The sequence below is a fragment of the Fistularia commersonii genome, chromosome 12 (assembly GCF_037954325.1).
Source record: "Fistularia commersonii isolate RoL2024-O1a breed Wild chromosome 12, RoL_Fcom_v1.0, whole genome shotgun sequence".
In the NCBI taxonomy this organism is placed as follows: domain Eukaryota; kingdom Metazoa; phylum Chordata; class Actinopteri; order Syngnathiformes; family Fistulariidae; genus Fistularia; species Fistularia commersonii.
The window spans coordinates 9,121,279-9,144,150 of NC_141295.1; positions in this window are offsets into that span (position 1 = coordinate 9,121,279).

Below are 22,872 nucleotides of genomic sequence, written 5' to 3' on the forward strand. Positions count from 1 at the left end.
TTAAACCGAACACCAGGTTGAAACATTTCATTCATTGTCAGGCCGGAAGACTGTAGTAAAGACTGAATGCATCTCAGCCCGGTGAACGGCGGGGCAACGCATCAACCTCTTTCATGTGTCGTCACATTTCAGCTTCACTTTTGATCACACGCTGTAATAGCCTCTTCTGTCCCATTACTTGCCTCCTCCCTCTCTAATGTGTGACCCATTCCCTTTGTTTTTTTTCATTAACATTTGAGCAGTTTCCTGTCTGTTAAAGATGAGTCAATTGAATCTACTATTATAGAAAGTCCATTTTTAATTAGGTGAGGGTGCGCCAGTCTGAGAAATATGGAGCCCATATACAAAAGAATGTAATAAAGGGTGTTGAAAAGAAAAATGTAAAGAGGCAGCTATAAAAAGAGAGAAAGCCCTGTGATCTGAGAGATGAACAGGGGACTGAGATCAAAATCCATCCCAAAATACCCACAGTCACAGCTATGTCTTGTACTGGCAGGCAAAGACACACACACACTTGCTCACACTCACTCTTACACACAGTCTAGCGGATGTTGTACTGGAGCAAAAAACCTTCCATCTTGCTTCCTCTGCACTGAGCAAGACTTTGACACACTTTTACTGCCATGTTTTATTCAGCAGAAATGTGGAGAGAAAAAAGTGTTATTGAGTGTGTAGTTAAATAGGTTGTATGGTTGTAAGTATTTTGCTCCAACACACATCCTTATATGCACGTAAGACTTTATACTGTGAACCAAGCAGCCCAATTAGTTTGACCAAAGAAAATACCTTCTCCACACTATCACCTCGGCACATAAGCAAATAACAACCAAACACACCCATACGCTCTCCAAGGCATCGGCCTGGCTCACAGCTCTGTTTCCCCTAATTTCCCATGAGCATGAAAACAGGAGAAGAAGCAGGCAGGGCAAAGATAGAATCCAAAATCATTTTTCGGAGATGTGTATCTGTTTAGCAACCCAAGAACGTTGAGGATAATGATGATGTCTGTGACGTCAAGATCACCCGCTGCTGAAATGGCTAATTACTCTCATCACATTAAGTCAAACTCATTGATTTAATCAGCACTTACACTAATAAGATTATTTGGAGTGGAGGCGCACCCTGATTTGTTGGGCATATAAATTTGATCTTGAAATTCCTACCTTTCACCTCTGCAGGAAGAACAGATGTTTAGAAATGGCAACCAATCTCCCAGTGCCCATCCAGCAGCAGCAAAAACAGAAAAGTCAACAGATATTGTCCAGCAACAATTTTGAACCATGGAAATCATGCTTGCCTTAATTCTATTTTTGATGTACAATCTTATGCTTGGTTATTATATTTAAACGTCCATATTAGAATTCAAACTCATCTAAAACTGAGCTGCAAGTTAATTCATTTGTTGCAGTCATTTGCTATCAGTGAACCACTTTGATTGCAAAAACAATGCAGAATCTTACACTCACATTGCCTTCCCCTCACACACCTGGTGTGCCAATTTTTAGCACCTCCTCTTTGTGGTATGTCGTCATAGCAACACTACATACAAATACTGTGTCATCACTTTCAGTTCTACAGTCAACTTTTTCCATAAGAGATCCACCATTGTGATTTTGAGTTATCATCTTGTGCAGAGAAAGGGCAAACAAGCCAAAGATGACACACTACTTATTTTAGTAACACCAATTCACTTAGTGATCAGGAAGTTTAACTAAGACGGTTTCCTTTGTAGACACATCAACTCACAACAGGAGTCCTGCATTTACCTAACCTTACATGCAAAATGACATAAATCCTCCTTGCTTGTACTCATGGGCAAGTAGTCTTTGGCTCCTTGACAGAAATGTTTAGCAATAACTTTTTCCAGTTTCATTTCACAGTAGAAATGAAAACAACTCTTTTATGTATACTCTTTTATTTATATTGTTTTCTCAGTCTATAACTGTGTCTGCTCCTCTTGTGCCCTCAACTATTCAGCGGTTTAACTGGTCTCTAAAGACAGCTACACCGAGCTGCTTGCTGGTGTGTTTGCAGGAAATACAAATGCAGCACACGCATATTTTCCTGTTCTTAGGTTTCCAGTCAGTGTGTGTACTCGTCTCATTGCAGGTGGTTGCCAGCAAGTAGCTGGTGTAAAATTCATCAGCGTTCTCCCCGCTCGCTGCCCAACACACCATGGCTCTTTTCCCCATTTCCCGCCTGACATTTCTGTCTGTCCATTACTGAAGAAAAAAAAAAAAGTTTCTATCCTGCAACACTACTTTCCCTTTATTCCCCATCCCATCACCCAGTGCTGCTAAAAAGCCTTTTTTTCTGTCCACTCTTTCTAAAAGGACCGAGAGCAAAATAAGTCAATAGAAGCAGGATTGAGAGATGGAAAATGAGAGGAAGAGCATTCACAGCCAAATAAAGAGCAGGCCTTAATAATTTACTCTGCCCTGAAGCCTCAAACCAATCACTGTCTATTCCTCCAACAGAAAAGAAACAGTGTCATAAGTAGACAGAGACAGAGGCTGGTATGTCAGCACTGACAGTCCCTCAACACTGATGAATTATTTGAGGTCAAACACAGTTCTGGAAGTCTTGAGAAAAGCTGTCATGTGTCATGAGCAGCGAAAAACAATTTATTTAAGAACAAGTAAACATGTAGAGGTATACAGTGTTATGTCTACCTTCTACAGGTAGACCTTGTTAGGGGTTGAGGATTTTGCATATATTTTGACATTTCTAATATGAGGACCTTTCAATTTGCATGGCTTTATACTCAGTATTTTAGATTAAAACAAATAATTTAAGTATTTTGGAAACATGTCTTGCTTTCTGGACAACAGTGAAACAGTGAAGTAGATACTGTGGTACACCTATGTATGAACATAAAGCTACCTACATGAGGAGACAGTGAAAACTAGTTGCACAAATTAAACGGGCCAACAAGAAACTACTCAGGTAGAAACTAAAAAGTAGGTTGTGTGACCAACACAGGACTTCAAAATGACCAAACTCCAGATATCAGTTCAGTTCAGACTGCACAAGTTTGGAGACAGAGAGAGAGAGATGACAGACTTCTGGCAACATTTCTATGAATTGTTGGCAAACACACATCTGAAGGTACCATTTTCAAACCGATGGGGGTTGTTTGGCCAACTGGACCCAGCAAATGGCTCCAGAGAATGATTATGAGTTGTCCTATGGGAACAGTGAACTGGTTGTGAGTATTATACACTGTGGCCCCCTAAAAAGGTTATGAGTATATCCTATCTAGTGGGGATATGGTTACAAACAGCCAGGGATGTCAGCGTAACACTGGAGAAGTACTTATTTATGATGTGACTAAGTCCTGTAGACAAGTAATGATGTCATGATCCTTATATAGTTTGACAACTTAAAACACAACCAAACAACAAGGGGCAGATACCCGAGTTGCAAATTATTGAACTACTTTAACTGTTAACTGTTGGAATAATTAAGGACTTGTTAACATCCTTAGCCCAAGTAAGAGGGTGAAACTACCTATTTCCAGTTCATTTATATTCCCACGTTTCTATACCTCAAGAAAGCTGGGGTTTACCTGCACTGATACAGTTAAAAGCATGGATGTTTGACAATAATATCTCAAGACTTATAAGTGATAATATAATGAGCCAAAGTGTTAACTCAAATCTCAAGTCTCAATTTTAGAAAGAAAAGACTGCCTTGGCATAATTATGCTGAAACAGATTATCTGAAACAAGACGAAGGAAGCAGGGGAGTTGAGTCTAACAGTTTTCAGTGATCAGTTACACAACCAAATGTAGCCTTTGCAAGACCACATTTTCCAAGAAAAAGCATTGTTAATAGAATTCATGTAGAGTTGTATATAGAAATATAACAAAGAAATTGTAAATACATTCAAGTTTGAATGATACAATGTTTTTGTCTCATTTATCTTCAGATTAATTCTGTGGTGATCTTTACAACCACTAACCATGATGGAAACGGTCTGCGGACCCCGTCTTGATTTTTTGGTCCCAATAGAGACTAAAAGCAGTTTGTGCAGAATCCTATGAAAAAAAAACAAGATACTGTATCAGTTTTTCTTCACATTGGACCACTTACCACTTACATTGGTGGATGAAGCCCCCATCTGTTTCTGGTGAGAAAGATATATCATATCTCGGTAAAGTTTTTTGTTTACATTTTGGATGCAGAACACCTTTAGCCTCAACCATCAAGACCTTGGACTATTGTGTATGAGAAAAGGTCACTTTACTTCCCGACTGAAAAAATAGAGGAAGGAAGGGAAATGATAGATAGATTGGCAGAGGTGGAATTAGAGGTAAAACAAGACACAGGAAAATATTTATATGGTATTCATATGGTATACATATGGCCTCACAGCACCATAGAGCCTGGTTCGTTTACGAAAAGGGGACCTTTCTGTGTGGAGTTTACATGTTCTCCCTGTGACTGCGGGGGTTTCCTCTGGGTTCTCCGGTTTCCTCCCACAATCCAAAAACATGAAGCAGGTTAAGTGGAAAAAAATTGCCCTGAATGAGTGAGTAAATGAGTGTCTGTGTATGTAGCCCAACTTTTTTTTCATTTTCACCACTGTCAAACATTACAATATCCGCAAATAAGCAACATTTCAAATAGTGTTTTATTTGCAAACAACAATTCATTCTAGCCTTGTTGACACACTGAGGTCACGGCATCACAACAGTAATGCCGTGCTGCTAGTATAGTTCAAATACATGAGAGTTTAAAAATGAAACGTCTTCTCTTGATAAAAGTTATGATAATGAAATCGGGGAGAAGGGTTAATGATGCGCTACAATCCCATTATGAAGAAAGAGTGAAGAAGACAGGACAATTCACAACTATGATAGGAGTAGTAATAAATGAAATGTTTCACCTAATAAAATTCTGAATCCAAATGTTGAGAAAGTACTCAAGGGTAGACCCTGATTTTTTATTGTGCTTAGAAATAATTATTCTGTTCAGGGCACTATCATTACACCCGTTCAAAGTGCACTTGTGGTCTTGAAATAGCAAAAAAAAAAGAGCTGGCGGCTAAGCACAGGATGAAAAGGGCATGATGAGATGAAAAAGGTTTAGAATGAGGAGTTGTTTTAATGATGAAGAGGAGAGGGGAAGCAGACAGGAGCTGTTTTCAGGCAGATTAATTGACCTATAATCAGTGGTTGTGTGGATAATTACCGGGGGGGAGCATTTGAAGGATGCTGATACAGCAGCTCATCACCTTATAACTGGCCACCAGTGCTTCATATTTAGCACAAGGGAGCATTCCTCAATTGAAAAGCCATCTTCAATTTACAGTAAATAGCATTATGTTCCCATGATATAAACACTGGGTATGTTTTTTTTTTTGGGGGGGGGGGGGCTGTTGCTTTTCATTTAAATAATACATTGAAGGTCAATTCTCACACCATTGTGGAAACTGATAAAAATTTCAAATCAAGTTCAGAAAAAAAGGGGGCATTCTCATTATTTCTTATATCTGGTAATGGAAGCTTGCCACTAAATGAAATAGCTGAAGACCAAGAATTGTTCATTTCAGTCCAACTATCCTAGGATAAGTATTCTGAGTTATGCATATTAATAAGACAACACAATTCTTTTGTCTGGTTGAGACACCAAACATACCAGTTATCAAACCAAGAAACCAATCAACAGATCAACCAAACAACTGACCAACCAACCAGCTCAACAAAAAACCCATAACATTTACAAACTTATCATGCCTTTTCTATATATACACAGCAGTGCCAAGTTCCAACAAATGGTGACAAGTATTCTGCGGTATTCTGACAAGTACAACTTGTCAGAATACTGCATTCCTAGGAAGCTCCCTCTTATGACACTGCCAGCCATCAAATTGATTGACCTAAAAAGGAAACTGTTTAGCGGAATCACAGAAATTGCAAACCCATGACAGAGGTCCTGAAATTACGATCCCCTGGCCTGCTTAAAACCTGCAGCTCACAGCAAAAACAAAAGTCTACTGTGTATAACTTTCGGTAAAGTATGCTTTTGCAGACTATAAACAACAATTTCATCCTTCTCATAACTGAAAAATAGGCTGAACCTAAAAAGATTGCAATGATCTTTGGTAATAAAAGACCAGGATATCACTTCCTCAGCACTAAAAAATGGAAAGAACTTGGTTAAAGTAATGCTAATGGGAAATGTAGAGTGATATGCACAAACTTTCACATCATGTTGAACAATTTGTTTCCTTTTTTATGTGTTTATGGGCAGAGATGTGCCTCCTTTGAATTCATACAAATTCAATAAATATGACACTGGGGATACATTATTACTTTAATTCTGATAGAAAGTAGAATTATGGAAGTCATCGCTGATGAGAAGCAGCAAAGTGTTTTGAGATGATTGATTTAATGTGATCTTGATAGTTTGGTCCAGCCCACTAATGTGGGTTTATGTGATATACCTATTTATCATGCCTTTTATAGAGTTTGTGTTTGACTGATTGTGTTTTTATGGCATATTTTATTGCAGCCCTGCATACAAGAAGTGTTTTTCAAAAGCATTGTAAATTTTGATTGCTGGAGTAGTGACTTTTGAGTTTTACTTGATTGCGTCTGTCATATCAACACAACTATAAGCGCATGAGAAATTCCATCCTAGTATCATGTAAAGGTGAGAGGGCTCTGTTCTCCAATCATGCACTTTTTTCACTTCTTCTGCTTTTTCTTCCTCTTCTTCCTCTATATATAGAAACAGCAGTACGGCATTACTTGTTCAGGCATGCTTGAAAAAAGGGGCAATTGGAGCGCATTGATTTTCCTCATGTTAAAAAGCTTTTACTGACATGGCATTTTCTCACTTGAAAAGGTTACAACAGAGACAGGGGGGGGCATGGGAGGGTGGGGGGTGCAGCCTAAAGGGAATACAAAAGATATTCAGTTAACATATCCCATTTTTTGTTTGCAATCATGAAAATGGAAAGTACTGGCCAGTCTAACACATTTCCATACACGAGCAAAGATGCTGAGTCAAAACTTTTAAATCGTTCTAAAGCAAAAGGAATGGACTTACCCCCGAGCCAAACAGCAAGGTCAAGAATAGAAATCGGAGGATTCTGTAGTTGGAGGGCAAATGATTTTAGTTCTATGATTCCCTATTCCCTTCTTGTGTCTACTTTTAATTGGAAAAAAAAATGGCTATGCTTTATTTTGATTATTCCCCCCCCTCCATTTCTCTCACTTGTTCAGATTTGTAGCTCTTTGTCGTCGTTTCAAATTAAATTTCAGCCTCTGAACATATTGAATGAAACTCATCTGACTGAAACAGCGTAGTATACCAAGCCAGAATAAACCAAGTATTTCGCATGTAAAATCTAAATTCCAGTATTATGTGCTATTATCTATTATCATAGTTGTGAAGATGTGCCTGTGGTGTTAATAGGTAATAAGGAAATAATGACACATTTATGAAGGATTTAATGAAAACAATCTATCACCAATATTAGCCATGAGTATTATTACGACAAGTATTACAACTGAAAAGCCATCTGTACCAGTTTGTATTCTATAAAGGTCAATTTACTAATGACTGTTCTTGGCTTGAAGTTTTGATGAGTTTTAATTCTGAATGAAATGGTGTTTCGTGAGATGTCAGATTACAAGCAGTGACTCACAAGAACTGAATCGTTAAATTTATGATGATGTAGTCTGAAAAATGACCTCAATGTCTCATCTCCAAATATAACTTCACTTTTGTCGAAGCTTCAACTTTGAAGTGTCAGATTACCCGAGAACATCATCAACTTTGATCAGATTTAAGGATTAAGTTATTTTATTATCATACCAAGCACATTATGAAGGAAATCATGTCTGAAGCGTCCAACGCTTCAAATGCAAATGTAAACTGTACAAAGCCTCCTGAGCAAACACCTTTTCAAAGTATTCTATCTAAAATGATAATCTCATCACACTGATAAACTCATGTCCTGGCGCTCTAAATCAGATTCTGCAGAATTGCAGGGCTCCTAATTTGTCACTGTCACACCTCTAACTGTGTAGGTGTCTGACGCAATGGAAGATTAACAACCATAATGTTCAGCAAATGAGACCAGGAGATGAAGGCTCATCAAGACCGCCATCTTCCAACAGCGTGTATTTGTAAATGCACACACACCAGGAGTGCAAGATTAAAAATGATAGACATGGATTTTAGCCTGTGCCATTTGCTTCTGAAGGTAAAACTGATCCAATTTCACAACATTTGATGATTAAAAAAAAGTCACTGACAATTCGCCAAAGGTGCATTTGCTATGAAGAAAGCAAAACATTGCTCAATACAACAACGGTACTATAAAAATATGCAATAATCATTGTATGAATAGATATTAATAGTGATTGTAATGATCAGTATGAACAACCTGATAAATAATAAATAATAGTAATAAACACCCTAAATAATTTTAGCACTGCTGAATGCCAAACACTACCCTGGAAACCAAATCAATTTGCCTGGCTCAAATTCTATTTCACCCTGCAAACCCTCTGGTCCACCTTCCACCTTTTCTTAATAGCATGCCAATCAAATCTAGTTACATTAGATTGGCTGACCAAAATAGTCAATACCTACTGGCTATTTCTTCAGTTCTTGAGGCATTTTTTGCCACAGCAAGGCCAAGGAAATACTCTGTGGTACAGGACAGAAGCAGGTAAGTCTTGGTGAGTGACAAATGGAGCAATGTGAAAGTAAATGTGAAGCAAGCCAACCAGGAAGTGTGAGATAATCAGACGTATGCTGGAGATTTACCTGATATTGATCCTTTACCCGTTCCGCAAGCAGTAACCCAAGTGTCAATATTTTACAAGGAAACGTGAAAGAAAAATGCGAAAAATGAGAGCCTTAACGCAAACCGCCAGGTGTATCCCAATAGGATCCATAGGTCAGACAAGCAGCAAGGAGCCAAGAGAGGTTCTCTGTGTCAAATCCACACTAGTTGGCCACATTATGCTGTCTCTTGGAACACTTATCTGAAATCTGGTGAACAGAAGAACTGTAGATGCTCGCTCATCTACAGTAACCTCAGTAACCTGAACAATTTTGATGAGAATGAAGGGACACCTTATTAATTGCTCTTCAGTGAAAATGGGGAGAAAATGTATGTGTATTCATTCTCACACGATCATATCCACATGGCATCCGAACCCTTTAACAACTGTGGTCAAGTGACCGTACATTATCTTTGTGTTCACCACCGTGAATAGTAGCATAGTCCAGATTATTCCTCACATCATGTGGGAGTCTGCAGAGGTGAGAATTGACTGGAATGTCACCTTCCATGGAAGGGACGGGAACGGGGGGAGCTGGTATTCTGGAGAGTTTTATGACATGGATTATGACTTATGTAGGGGAGGGTACATGCCTTTGTAAATATTCAAGTTAAAGGAGGTGCTAACCTGTGGGGATTAAGGAAGGCCACATTCCATGTCTTTTTCAATATTGTATTTGATTGCTTTTAAGGACTTGATAGAAAGATTTGAGGGCTTTCCACATGAACTAGAGGGCCTTGTTTGTAAAACATTGCCACACAGAATGCTATGAAGGGAAGCACAAGCTGTGTCAGTACTCAGAAAATCATCAGACCATGGGAAGAATGATGGTAAATCAAGGGGTATATTGAATTGGGGCCAACAACCACAAAAATGTAAAAGCTGGAACTGTACAAAAACTAAGTTCATGAGTGGCTACTAGATAAAATAAAAATTTTTCAGAGGGTCTTAGATAAACTTGGACAAGGGTGGGCAAACTACGGCCCGCGGGCCACATCCGGCCCGTTGGTCTTTTTAATCTGGTGCACCAAAGATTGGTACAAAATTCATAGTTGATGTGAATGACTGAATGGTTGGATTAATGAATGCAGGAGCTTGAACAGGGATTATTTTATTTTTTGGAGCTACTTCAGAGCACTTTAGAATTTTCCTGAGCTGAACGACATAGATTGGCTTTGGGATTTAGCCTTTACTGTGGACATACTGACACAAAAATGATCTGGATGTGAAGCTACAAGGGAAAAGCCGGTTTATGCCTGAAATGCAAGCAAATGTCAAAGCCTTCAAAACCAAGCTGGTTTTATTTTCAAAGCAAATGTCAGACAAGGTTCGGACAAATGTTGGACGAGACCGATATGTACTGTTTTTTCTTTTTTTATATGTATCGTATCTTGTGCTGACCCGGCCCGTCCGTCAAATTTTAAAAGTCAACGCGGCCCTTGAGCCAAAAAGTTTGCCCACCCCTGAACTAGGATGACAAAAGAAATGTTGTGGCTGCCTCAAATAAAGTGTCTTGCGCTATTGTATCACAAATAATGCAGTTGTTGTACCAGTGTATCATGGGGAAAAAGGTGCTGAGCCAAAAAATAAATCTCCCAAACTCTGCAAGTAATGTTCCAACCCTCACTATTGTTCATGAACTTTGGGTCATGTCCGGAAGAATGACATTTCACATACTAGCAGCTGAAATTAGTCTCCAGAAGAGGGTGGCTGGTCTAAGCCTTAAAGATATGCTGAAGAGCACAGGCATCTGGGGAGTAGTGATGCAGCTCCTTCAAGTTGAAAGGAAAAAAGCTAAAAAAGTGTTTGGTTTTCAGCCAAAATTCAAAACAGTCAAGTATTCTAATTGACAAGCTTCTCTGATTAAATAAATCGAGCTCTGCAGTGATTTCTAGTGCTGTTTTGATCTTGTTTCATAATTTGCAGTGTAGAGATAAAGCAGTGCCTTCATGTCAGCTCATAAGTGTATGTTTTTATTATTTTTTTGGGGGGAGGGATAGTCCTGTGTACATTTACACAGTGTTATATTGTGTAACTGAGCTGTTCATGTTTTATTGGTACTATATCATATTTTTATATCTAAAGGGGTGCTCAGTGAGTGTAGATCTTTACAGCAGTGTTCAAAGGAAAATCAATTTATTAGAAATGTGTCTCAAATATTTTGAATGTTTCTGAATGCAGGATGTTATGTTTTTGTTTCTTTATATCACTTTATCACCAGTATGATGGCAATTGAGCTATTAATATACATATTAATGTAAATAAATACATTTTTCCTATATTGCTCAGACTTTTTGATCAGTTGTGCTGGGTGGCCTTGTCCTTCCATTAAAATTCTCTGTTGTACTAGTATCAAAAAGTGATATCTGAATGAATCTGAATGATGTGGATTTTATTGATACTCATGTTGTTAAGTAGCTACCTTCTGCTCATTGTTCATCCCAGAGTTAAATGCAGTGGTCAAATTTCACCGAAGTTGTGCTCTATATAACTGAAAGTGACAAAAAAGTTCTTTCTTTCTTTTCTTTCTAAATATAACATTGCATGCAGGTTACAATTCCAGGTTGTTGCAGTTATGTGCTTTATTTTAGCTTCTGTTACCTTCCTCAGACAAAAATAAAACTACTGCAGTGATTAAAAGGAGATTTTGCAGAAAGTTGCCCTTTGACAGAAGATTGAACACATTCTATAGTATTCGACTCAAAGTCCTGGCTTTTTTCGGGAAGGTAAATCAATACCGATACAAATAGTGGCCGATCCAGGGTGAACCGCAATTCTTGTCTAATATCAGCTGGGATAGACTGCAGCAACCCTGTGACCCTGGGTGCGAGATAAGCAATATAGATAATGAATGAATGGATGGATGGATGGATGGATCAATGGAGTCTAATATTGCAATTACGACCTATACTGTTTTTGTCAGGACATATTACCTTCACACAGGATTAGTGGGAATTCTGTGCACTATGGAATCCCCCAAGTTTTTAATCAACAAGTTATTATCCATCAATCCATCCATCTTCCCTGCTTGTCCAGAGTCATATGGCTGGGGCAGCAGCCAGAGCAGTGAGGCCCAGACCTCCCTCTCCCCCGCCACATGGTCCAGCTCCTCTGGGGGGACCCCAAGGTGTTCCCAGGCCAGCCTGTTGACATAACCTCTCCAGCGTGTCCTGGGTCTTCCCCGGGGTCTCCTCCCAGATGGACACGCCCGAAATACCTCCCCTGGGAGGTGTCCAGGAGGCATCTTGACCAGATGCCCGAGCCACCTCATCTGGCTCCTCTATATGCGAAGCAGCAGCGGCTCTATTCCAAGCTCCCTTTGGATTAACAAACTTCTCACCCTAACTCTAAGGGAGAGTCCGGCCACCCTGCGGAGAGACTCATTTTGGCCGCTTATATCCGTGATCTCATTCTTTCGGTCACTATCCACAGCTCGTGACCATAGGTGAGGGTTGGAATGTAGAGCGAACAGAAAGTTGAGCTCTTCGCCTTTTGTCTTTTGGCTCTTCACCACAAAAGACCGGCACAGACTTCACATCACTGCAGATGCTGCACCGATCTGCCTGTCAATCTCTCACTCCATCCTTCCCTTACTCGTGAACAAGACCCCGGAGTGCATGAGCTCCTCCACTTGGGACAGGGATGGGCATTCCAACCGTTTCCAGTTGAGTACCATGGTCTCGGATTTGGAGATGCTAATCATCGTCCTGGCTACTTCACACTCCATTCCAGTGAGAGCTGGAGATCATGGCCTGATGAAGCCAACAGAGCCACATCATCTGCAAAAAGCAGAGACTCAATCCAGCGGCCACCAAACCAGATCCCCTCAACACCCTGGGTGCACCTAGAAATTTTGTCCATAAAAGTAATGAACAGAATCTGTAACACAGGGCAGCCCTGGCGGAGTCTAACTCTCACCAGAAACGGTTCCGACTTACAATGCTGACCAAGCTCCAACACTGACCACACAGGGACCGAACAGCCCTATGACAGGATTCTGTACCCCATATTCGCGGCGCACCCTCTACAGGATTGCCCGTGAAACAAGGTTGAATGCCTTCTCCAGGCCCACAAGACACATGTAGACTGGTTGGGCAAACTCCCATGCCCCCCCCAAGGACCCTGCCGATTTAGAGCTGGTCCATTGTTCCACGGCCAGGACGAAAACCACACTGCTCCTGGATCTGAAGATCAATGACCCGGTGGACCCTCTTCTCAAGCACAGCTGAATAGACCTTACCAGGGAGACTGAGGAGTGTGATCCCCCTGTAGCTGGACCACACCCTCTGATCCCCCTTTTTAAAAGGGGGATCACCTCACCGGACTGCCAGTCCAGTGGCATGGTCCCCAACTCCCACACAATGGGGCAGAGGCATGTCAGCCAGGACGGTCCTACTGCATCAAGAGCCTTGAGGAACCCAGGGCAGACCTTATCCACCCTTGAGGCCCCGCGACTGAAGAGTCTTTTGACTGCTTCAGCAACTTCAGCCCTGGAAATAGGTATGTCCGTTCCATAGTCCCCCGACTCTGCTTCCTCATTGGAATGAGTTCCAACGGGGTTGATGAGGTCTCGGAAGTATTTCTGCCACCGACATTCAACGTCTCCAGTTGAGGTCAGCTGCGTGCCGCTCCCACTTTTGACAGTGTTGACAGATCACAGCTTCCCACTCCTGCGCTACCGGATGGTTGACCAGAATCTCCCCGACACCCATCGGAAGTCATTCTCCACAGTCTTCCCAAACTCCTCCCACCCTGAGTTTTTGCCTCAGCAACCACTGAAGCCACATGCTGCTTGGCCTGCCAGTACCTGTCAGCTGCCTCCAGAGCCCTACAGGCCAGATAGGCCTGATAGGACTCCTTCAGTTTGATGGCATCCCTCACCGCTGGAGTCAACTTGCGGGTTCAAGGGTTGCCGTCCTGACAGGCGCCGACCGCCTTATGGCTGCAGCTCCAGTCTGCCGCATTGACAATGGAAGCACAGAACATGGCTCATTCAGACTCAATGTCCCCCGCCTCCCTCGGGATGTGGTTATAGTTTTGCCGGAGTTGGGAGTTGAAACTCCCTCTGACAGGGGACTCAGCAAGACATTCCCAGCAGATCCTCACATTACGTTTAGGTCTTCCAGGTCTGACCGGATCAGATCTGGCTCCCCAACAGGTGGTGTGAAGTACTGTAATTAATTCAAAAACCTTGGTGGTTTTTGGGGCAGAGAGGGATTCTTGACCACAGCAGTTTTGATTTTACTCATCAATCAAGTGATAGCCATGCATCAAAAAAAGATCCCTTAAACAAGCTTGGCCATCTTCTTCCACATTGTGTTTCCTCTTTTACTCATATTTTGAAGTTAACAGTATCTATGAGAACTTCTCAAGAAATCTGAAGGTAGTGTAAGAAGAAGTGAAATTTGAGTTTAGGTGTTGGGGGTGTGCCTACTTCTTTTTTTCTTGAAATTAAGAAATTTAAGAAATGTATTTCTTTAATGTTAGAAGACAGCACAAAGGAAGAAACTGGGAGTGATGAAATAGTTTAAAAGTAAACAAGGAAGCAGCTAACACAAAATCTCAAGTCATTCATGTGATTCCATGAGGAAATGTCACTGTGCGGTCTGACCATGACAAGAGCAACAATGACTGCAACTTCCAAGTCTCCAGATCCTGACTTTTTGTATCTTCCTCCCACATTCTATTCAGTTATTCCAAAGGCATGCAAGTGTGTGTGTTTGTGTGTGTGTATGATTCATTAATTGTCTCATACTTATATAAGATACCCAGGCCCGGGGGCAGGGCTCGATGGTGAGCCCCTGTTGGCCAGGCCTTCACAAGTGGGGCTCGGCTGGGCTCACCACCTCCAGGAGGGGCCAAGTGGGTCGGGTGCAGTGTGAGCCAGGTAGTGGCTGGAGTGGGGGAGCTTGGAGGCCCAATCCTCGGCTGCAGTAACGTTCCCACCCTCACCTATGCTCATGAGCTGTGGGTAGTGACCAAAAGAACGAGATCACGGATACAAGCGGCCAAAATGAGTTTCCTTCTCATGGCGCCCAGACTCACCCTTAGAGATGGGGTGAGAAGTTCGGTCATCCGGGAGGAGCTCGGAGTAGAGCTGCTGTTCCTCCGCAGAGAGGAGTCGGATGAGGTGGCTCTTTGTCAGGCATAAACTGCAGACACATTTTTTATTTTAACATTATTTTTACATGACTTCTTACCATTTCCTTCTCTTAAAGGTATTTTTTCTTTCCCTCTCAATCTGCTTGTACTCAAAATTACTTTAATTTCCAATTGTTTATTCTTCCAGGAGTCTTAAGACCCTGTGTTTTGGCGAGTTATATTTTTTACGCTCTTCTTTTGCAATACTTTTCATATCTTTTGCAGTCTTTTCTGTGAAAATATTGTATCACATGAAAAAAAAGGTTGGGAGTCACCGCGACAGATTCTGTTCAGGGGAGTCCTGGAGGAAAGAGGGTGCTGAGGTGAGAGGAAGGATTGCGTTTAACTCTTTTCAAACACTAAATAATGGAAAATCCCACTTAGAGAAGAACAAAGGAAACAACACATTAAATCCCACATAAGACTACAGGAAAGCAGGGGAGACCCCTGAAGTGAACTGGTTCTAGTAGGAAACTGTGACGTTCATTTATTATTACAGAGGACAAGATGTTACTATCCCTTGTGCCAAAATCCAAGGTAAAAACATCTAGAAGTCCAATTCAGATAAAAAGAAAACAACTAACAAGCAAAACAACAAACAATTAGCAAGCTACCAGCAAGCTAACAAATAATATAGATCACAAATTACTTACTCTAAACAGCAATCTGAATTACCCGTGTATCATTAGGGTTTCCACTGGTGTTTCTTTAAGTTAGGCCCACAACATCTCATTAAGACTTAAAAGTGAACAACAGGGATCTACAAGCAAACAAACCAACCTTAGTGACGTCCCCTACTACCATGCTTCCTCCTGAGACACAACCATTCACTTGCTGATGATGTTTTCTTAAATGTGAGTAAAGCTCAAAATCCTTATATTGTTTTATTTAAATTCACTGGGAACACTGCACATTATATTTTACGTCAATACATGATGTCAATACATTATATGTGGACAGTCCAGATGACACCACACTGAGCCTTTGCGATGAGTTGCTTCTTCAAAACTTCCCTTAACATAACTTTTGGAAACCACACCACCTCTATTGGAAATTATATGTTTTTGGTTCTTTTTTACATGTTTTATTTAATATTGTTCAAAAGGTGTTTTTTCATTGTTTCATTGTGTTTTATTATTATTATTATTATTTCCAAAATTGAAAGCACTCTTTTGAATTTTAGGTAGCTTTTTGCTGTTTTTTTTAAAACATGATAACAACAATGTTTCAAGGACTTGGAATCAGTTGAACTATTAATTATTGCTCTACTTCCCGGCTCTGAGCAAGTACCTTCCACTCTCATCAGTTGTTAAACTTTAATGTTATTAATATTAATTAATATATTAACTTTCATAAGAAATTCAGAATTATAGCATAATTTTGAAGAATTTTTTTTTTTTAAAACAAGAGCGGTTTAAAAATGGTTTATGGTATGACGTAGTACATAGTACAGCACTTTTTTTGTCTTCATGGCTCAAGAAACTCCTTAGTGATTAAGTGAATCTGGAAACATTCCTCTTTTTCTAGTTATGAGCTGCAATCTTCCTCACAAGAAAAAATGCGTTGTATCATTATCACAGAATTGTGAAAAATGCTTCAATATGATAACATTTGTCACTCTTGATTTCATTTGATATTATCTCAGCATTCAGATGGTAAATAAAAAAAACAGCTATTTTTAAAGATTTTTTTCCTGCAATTGTAAGGGAAAAATCTTTAATTTTATAAAGATTTAATGTGAGATATAATGTGGGAATGCTAAATCTTAACAAACATTAAGATTTAGCATTTCTGTGAATCACTAAACTAATATTTAGTTGTATAACCACTGTTTTTGAGAACTGCTTCACATCTGTGCTGCATGGAGACGACCAACTTCTGGCACCTGTAAACAGGGATTCCAGCCCAGGATGATTTGACAACCTTCCACAATTCCTCCGCATTTCTTGGTTTTGCCTCAGAAACAGCATTTTTGATATCACCCCACAAGTTTTCTACTGGATTAAGGTTTGGGCTGGTCACTCCATAACCTTAATTTTGTTGGTCTGGAACCAAGATGCTGCTCGCTTACTGATGTGTTTGGGGTCCTTTTCTTGTTGAAACACCCATTTCAAGGGCATTTCCTCTTCAGTATAAGGCAGCATGACCTCTTCAAGTATTTTGATATAAGCCAATTGATCCATGATCCCTTGTATGCAATAATTACGCCCAACGCCATTATAAGAGAAACAGCTCGATATCATGATGTTTTCAGAACCATGCTTCACGGTCTTCAGGATGTACTGTGGGTTGAATTCAGTGTTTGCGGGTCGTCTGACAAACTGTCTGCAGCCCTTGGACCCAAAAAGAACAATCTTACTTTCATCAGTCCACGAAATGTTTCTCCATTTCTCTTTAGGCCAGTCGATATGCTCTTTGACAAATTGTGTTCTCTTCACCACATGTGTTTTTTTTTTTTTTTTTATAGTGGGACTTTGCAGGGGCTTCTTGCCAATAGATTAGCCTCACACAAGTGTCTTTGGATTGTTACATTTCTCAAAGGTAACGTCAGACCGTTTATGATCTCCCTGAAGCTGATCATTGGCTGAGTCTTTGGCATTCTGGCTATTGTTCAATCTATTTGGTAGTATTCTGTTTTCTTCCACATTGCTCTGGTTTGGCTTTTCCATTTTAAAGCAGCTCATTTTTCTGCACATCTTTATATGTTTTCCTCTCTCCAATCAACATTTCAATTAAAGCATACTGTTCTTCTGAACAATGTCTGGCACGACCCATCTTTTTCAGGTTTTCAGAGAGAATTACATGTACAACATGTCCTGGCTTCATCCTTAAATAAGAGCCACCTGAATGACACCTGTTTCTTCACATAATGAATGACCTCACTGATTGAACCCCACACTGCTTTTATTCTGAACACGACCCTTTCACTTAATTATTCAATTACACAGACTCGGGAGCATTCACATCATGAATGTTGGGTCTGTTGGTTTCTGTGACTCTACTACACCTACTGGTAAATTACTTGCCATGTAATAATGTGATTTATACCAAAAAAAAAAAAAGATTGATCTGGTTAGTCATGTTGGACTGCTATTATTTTGAACACAACTGTTGCTGACCACATGTTACAGGCTCCGACCGCTAATGCTCAACTAAGTTAGTAGAGCAATTACAGACTTTGCCCCAAAACCGTGGCAGCCCATGAGCCCTGGTTATCTCGCTTTACAAACTTACCTAGCTTTCTGATGCTCACAAATCTCCTCAACTCAGTCCTCCTAGGGCACAGAGAGTTTGCTAAAATGGACAATCCTCTCTACCCCAGACCACAGTAACATATCTAGCTATAGCTTGGTACTAACTAAATATGTTGGGAGAACTGGCAGCTAATTCAGGTCAACCATCAACTCCCAATTGCCAACTACACTTACAGTATCTGCCCTAAGTTGTGCCTGAACCCAAATGGTCAAATGGTCTAACCTTTTTCTCCCTCCCATATAAAGATCACCTGCCAAGCATCTTCACAAGCAACTACAGAATTTGACAGTTTGAAGGCAGATGTAAAGGAACAATTGACAGTGCTAATGTAATGGATGCAGAGGACGGTCGAGAGAAGCCAAAAGGGGTCTTAGCCCCTTGCCCCGACTCAATGCATCCTTAAATACCTTGCAACCTATTAACAAGTGGCATGAGTAGGGCCCCAGTGTCACCATGGAAACCTAGGGTGTAGCTTGTACAAGTGAGGTGGTATATCCAACCTTCTGTAACTCCCTCTCATGCAACTCTACAGCGGTAAATGAGGCGCCTCCACCCCAGAGTCGATACCTCAAGATGAACTCTTGGATAAGTTAATAACAAAGATTACTTATTTAGTCCCCTTTTTGTAAAAGTAAATTAAAGCAACAAAAATGAAGTATGTTTCAATATTTAGAATCTCTCACTACAACTTCAATATTTCACCCCAGATATGGGATGAACCCAAATGGTCAAACATTTGACCATTTGGGTTCAGGCACAACTCAAGGCAGCTAAGTGTAGTTGGGCAAGAATGGAAGTCAAGCCAAACAAGTCTAGGAGTATATAAATCATTAAAGGGAAGGTTGTGGATAAGATGTTTTATATATATATATACAGTGCTAGAGAAAACAGTGAGGAGTTTGGGGAGATGGTTTGATGCAAGTTTTTTTATCAGGGGCAAAATATGAGGCATTAAGGCAGGAAAGGATTCAAGGCATTTTACACATAGATAGGTAAGAGGAAAGCTTAATTTTGGGTGCTTGCAATTTGGGTTGTTGCATCACTTGATGTGGCTGTTGAGGTGTAAGAGGTTCCCGTGTCACAGGTAGAAAAGATAGAAAGGATTAACTCATCTATTAGAAAATAGCATTGAGTTGAATGCTTGTCAAAGCAGCATAGCCTCGTATGGGAAAGGCATATCGGATTTCTAGTCTGACAGAGGAGTTCAAGTGTGCTAAGGTTGACAAAATGTAAATGACTGTCACTCAGTCAAAGGATCTTGTGGTGAGGAGTGTAGCACAAATGTAATGAATTGCAGAATTTACCACGTTTAAAATATATCTTTATAACTGTTATTCACAGGAAGTGTTGTAAAGCTCTGCATATAAGATCAAGCCCTCTGACTTTATTGATCAGGTAAAATTCTTAATTTTTCTCTCCCAACATTGATGGCCTATCAGTGATATTGTCACCGATGGATTCGCGAGAAGGATTTATTTCATGCTGTCATCAGTGCAGAATTTCAATTTACCCTGTACTTCGATTCAACACAATTAGTCACAGATGGGGATTTTTTTGGATTGAAATATCCTCAAAACGAGGAAAATGAACTTCGTTTCTATGTCACCTCTTTGTCTAGAGTACAAGGAAAACAATTCTTCTGAGGAATGAATATTATGTTTCCATGTGTGAATGAGAAAAGACCCAAGTGGCACAGTGAGGTGATAAAGAGAAAGAGAAAAAGAAGGATTTTCAGCACGTAGGATTGACATTCCGGAGAAATAGAACATGTGGAAAAGAGGCAATGAAACAAGTACAAGCAGGTTAAGGTGGGAAAATGTGTCAGCTGTGATTTGGATAAAAGAATATCGTCCAGAATGAAATAAAAGGTGAATAAGACAGTTGTGAGACTAGCGATGCTGTGTGGTTTAGAGGCAGTGACATTGAGGAAAAGACAGGAAGATGAGCTGGAGGTGTTAAGGTTCTCTTTGGGAGAGAGGAATGAGTCCATCAGAGGATAACATGTTAGATGTTCTGGAAATAAACCTAAGATGGTTTTGACATGTACAGAGGATGGATAGGGAATGTCTGGGTAAAAGGATGCTGAGGTTGGAAATGGAGGCCTCGAGGAAGACCAGAGAGGAGATTTATGGATGTAATGAAAGAGGACATGAAGTTAGTTGGTGTGAGAGAAGAGGACACAGAAGAGAGATGGGGGCAGATGGTTTTTGCTGAGGCAACCCCTGAAAGTAGCAGCCGAAAAGAAAAGAAGATAAAGGTAATTACTCTCCCCATATGTTATATTTGTGAGACATTCAACTCGGAAGTAAGATCACAAAAGGCCTCCACAAAGTCGACTTTTGCTTCAACTGATTTGCCTAATGAATACCAAGAGATAAGGAAAGATTCATTTGAATGAATTGATAAATGTGCTCACTGAAGATACAGAGAAAGACAGCAAAGAATTTGGTTTGCTCTCCCCCCTGCAAGCGGTTTTGGTGAGCCTGCTTGATTTTGATGCGATTCAACACCCCATGAGAATAGTTCTGCCGTGAGGAGCTTGTAGTGTACTTTCATTAAATAAGCCTTGGTCTGACATTGCAGGATGTTTGTCATGTCGTGTGGTAGATGAAAAAAAAACGAACAAAAAAAACAAAACAGCACACTCAAAAGGGCAACAACACATTTGGTGTGTGAATACATTTACCATCTAACAGCCAAGATATCAGTCAGCCAATGATTCTGATTTTCAATCGCAGTTTGTAAAAATAGATATTTTAATATGTGAAGATTCTCCCTATCATGTAGATAAAGGTACAGGATGGATCAAATCAAATAAATCCAATTTTATGGCCACTTTAAACGATGAATGTTTGAATATCCAAAAATAACAACCTGAAAGTACACCGGAGGAATCTTTTATTTTCAGATCTAGAAAGAAAACCATATACGTGGTGGCACCAATTGCTTTTTTTTTTTTTTTTTAAATAAAAGAAAAAATTGTGCCTGAAAGGACTAAATGAAAGGAATAAATCAACAGCCACAGACACTAGATAGTCTAAGTTGCTCTTACCGGACAGGAGCAGACAGATAGTTCATCGAACCGCTTACCAGCACTGAACTACATGCTGTCCTTTGTTGATCTTAATGATTTCATGTAACAAATCATATCAGATTGAGAGACAAAATAATTAGGAATTATCAGGAGGAACCATTACTTCAACTAGTATGAGCCAAAGACCGAAAACTTCTATAAAAGAGGGGTAACTTTGCAGGTCATACAGTGACTCTGGGTTCTATTTTGGCTCTGGTGCAAACAGACAAATGGGAACCACAATTAATAAAAAATAGTTTCAGCCAATGAAAGATAGAAGTTCACCAACACATGCCCCCCACCCCAATTCAGCCCTGCAGGGTTTTTTTTTTCTGAAACTGAGTTGTGCGAAGGCAAATTCATGTTGCGGTGTTATCATAAGCAAAGCTCATTTATATAAAACTATTCAGAGCTGGTTCATATGTGAATATTATTTCAATCTCCTGCTTTAAGCCAAACCCTGATCCTGATGCACAGAGACATTGTTACAGTAAAGACAGTATTTGTGAACTCTACATCTTCAAACTAAAGACAAAAAAGGAGCAAGCACTAACATGTTTATTGTTAATTTTTTATGGAATAGGAACATTTATATGGATATAATAAAAAAAAAATCGCCATTCAAAACCACTGGTGCATGCGTCGAGAAAAATCAAGTTGTGAACCAACGCTCAACATTATTTGCATGCAAGGAATTTGGGATTATCAGTGTAACAACATGAAAATAAGAGGAATCTGTTCAAAATGATAGTTATGTTTTCTTTTTAATTCAAACCATCAAGTCCAAACACCCGTCCATAGTTGGGTTAGTACATGTCAAGAAGTTAAAAAGAGCTTAAAATGAGACATACGATGTTCCTGAATCTCATTTTGCGATGAAAGCTTCCAAAACCCACACCCACCTCGGGAGGTAAATGACAAAAAAACAAGGATGGCGATCAGAGTGGACACTTAAATGTCTAACCTCCTCCTGGGACATCAAATCATATCCGTCTCTTTTGGATGTCAAATCAAAGACTTTTGGGAGCAGCATCGGAGGAAACGCAACCATGGAAACAGGAAACTGACTTTTTTGTGTGTGTGTTTACTGAAAGATTACAGAAGAGAGGAGGTCAACTGATTTTTCTTTTGGGTGTGCGCTCTGCACAGTAATCGTTTCCAACAGAGAGAATGTCATTAAATTCCAATTTTCACACTTGAATCACAGTTTACAGTTTGTCTTTTGTAGCAAGACAGTATATCCTATTTCTTCTTCTTAACAGTTTTATGGACACCACCTCTTCGTTCACAAGCCTGAGCCTGTTTTGTTAATTTTTCTGCATCATTCTAATTTTTGGACAACAAACAGCAAGTATCCGTTCTTTGTTTTTTTTTTACAATGTAATACCAAGAAAAATTCTGATACTTGATCAAAACAAGGCCTCGTGTTTTTTTTTGTCCTGGGATGTATGTTAGTGTTTTCAGGGTTAGACAAATAGGGTTTAATGGCGGAAGTTGATTCGCTGTAACGACCCCTGCAGAGAGCAGCCAAAAGAAGTAGGAGTAGTTGTAATCTATTTTTTTTTTACTTTGTTTTACAAATGATCGACTTAA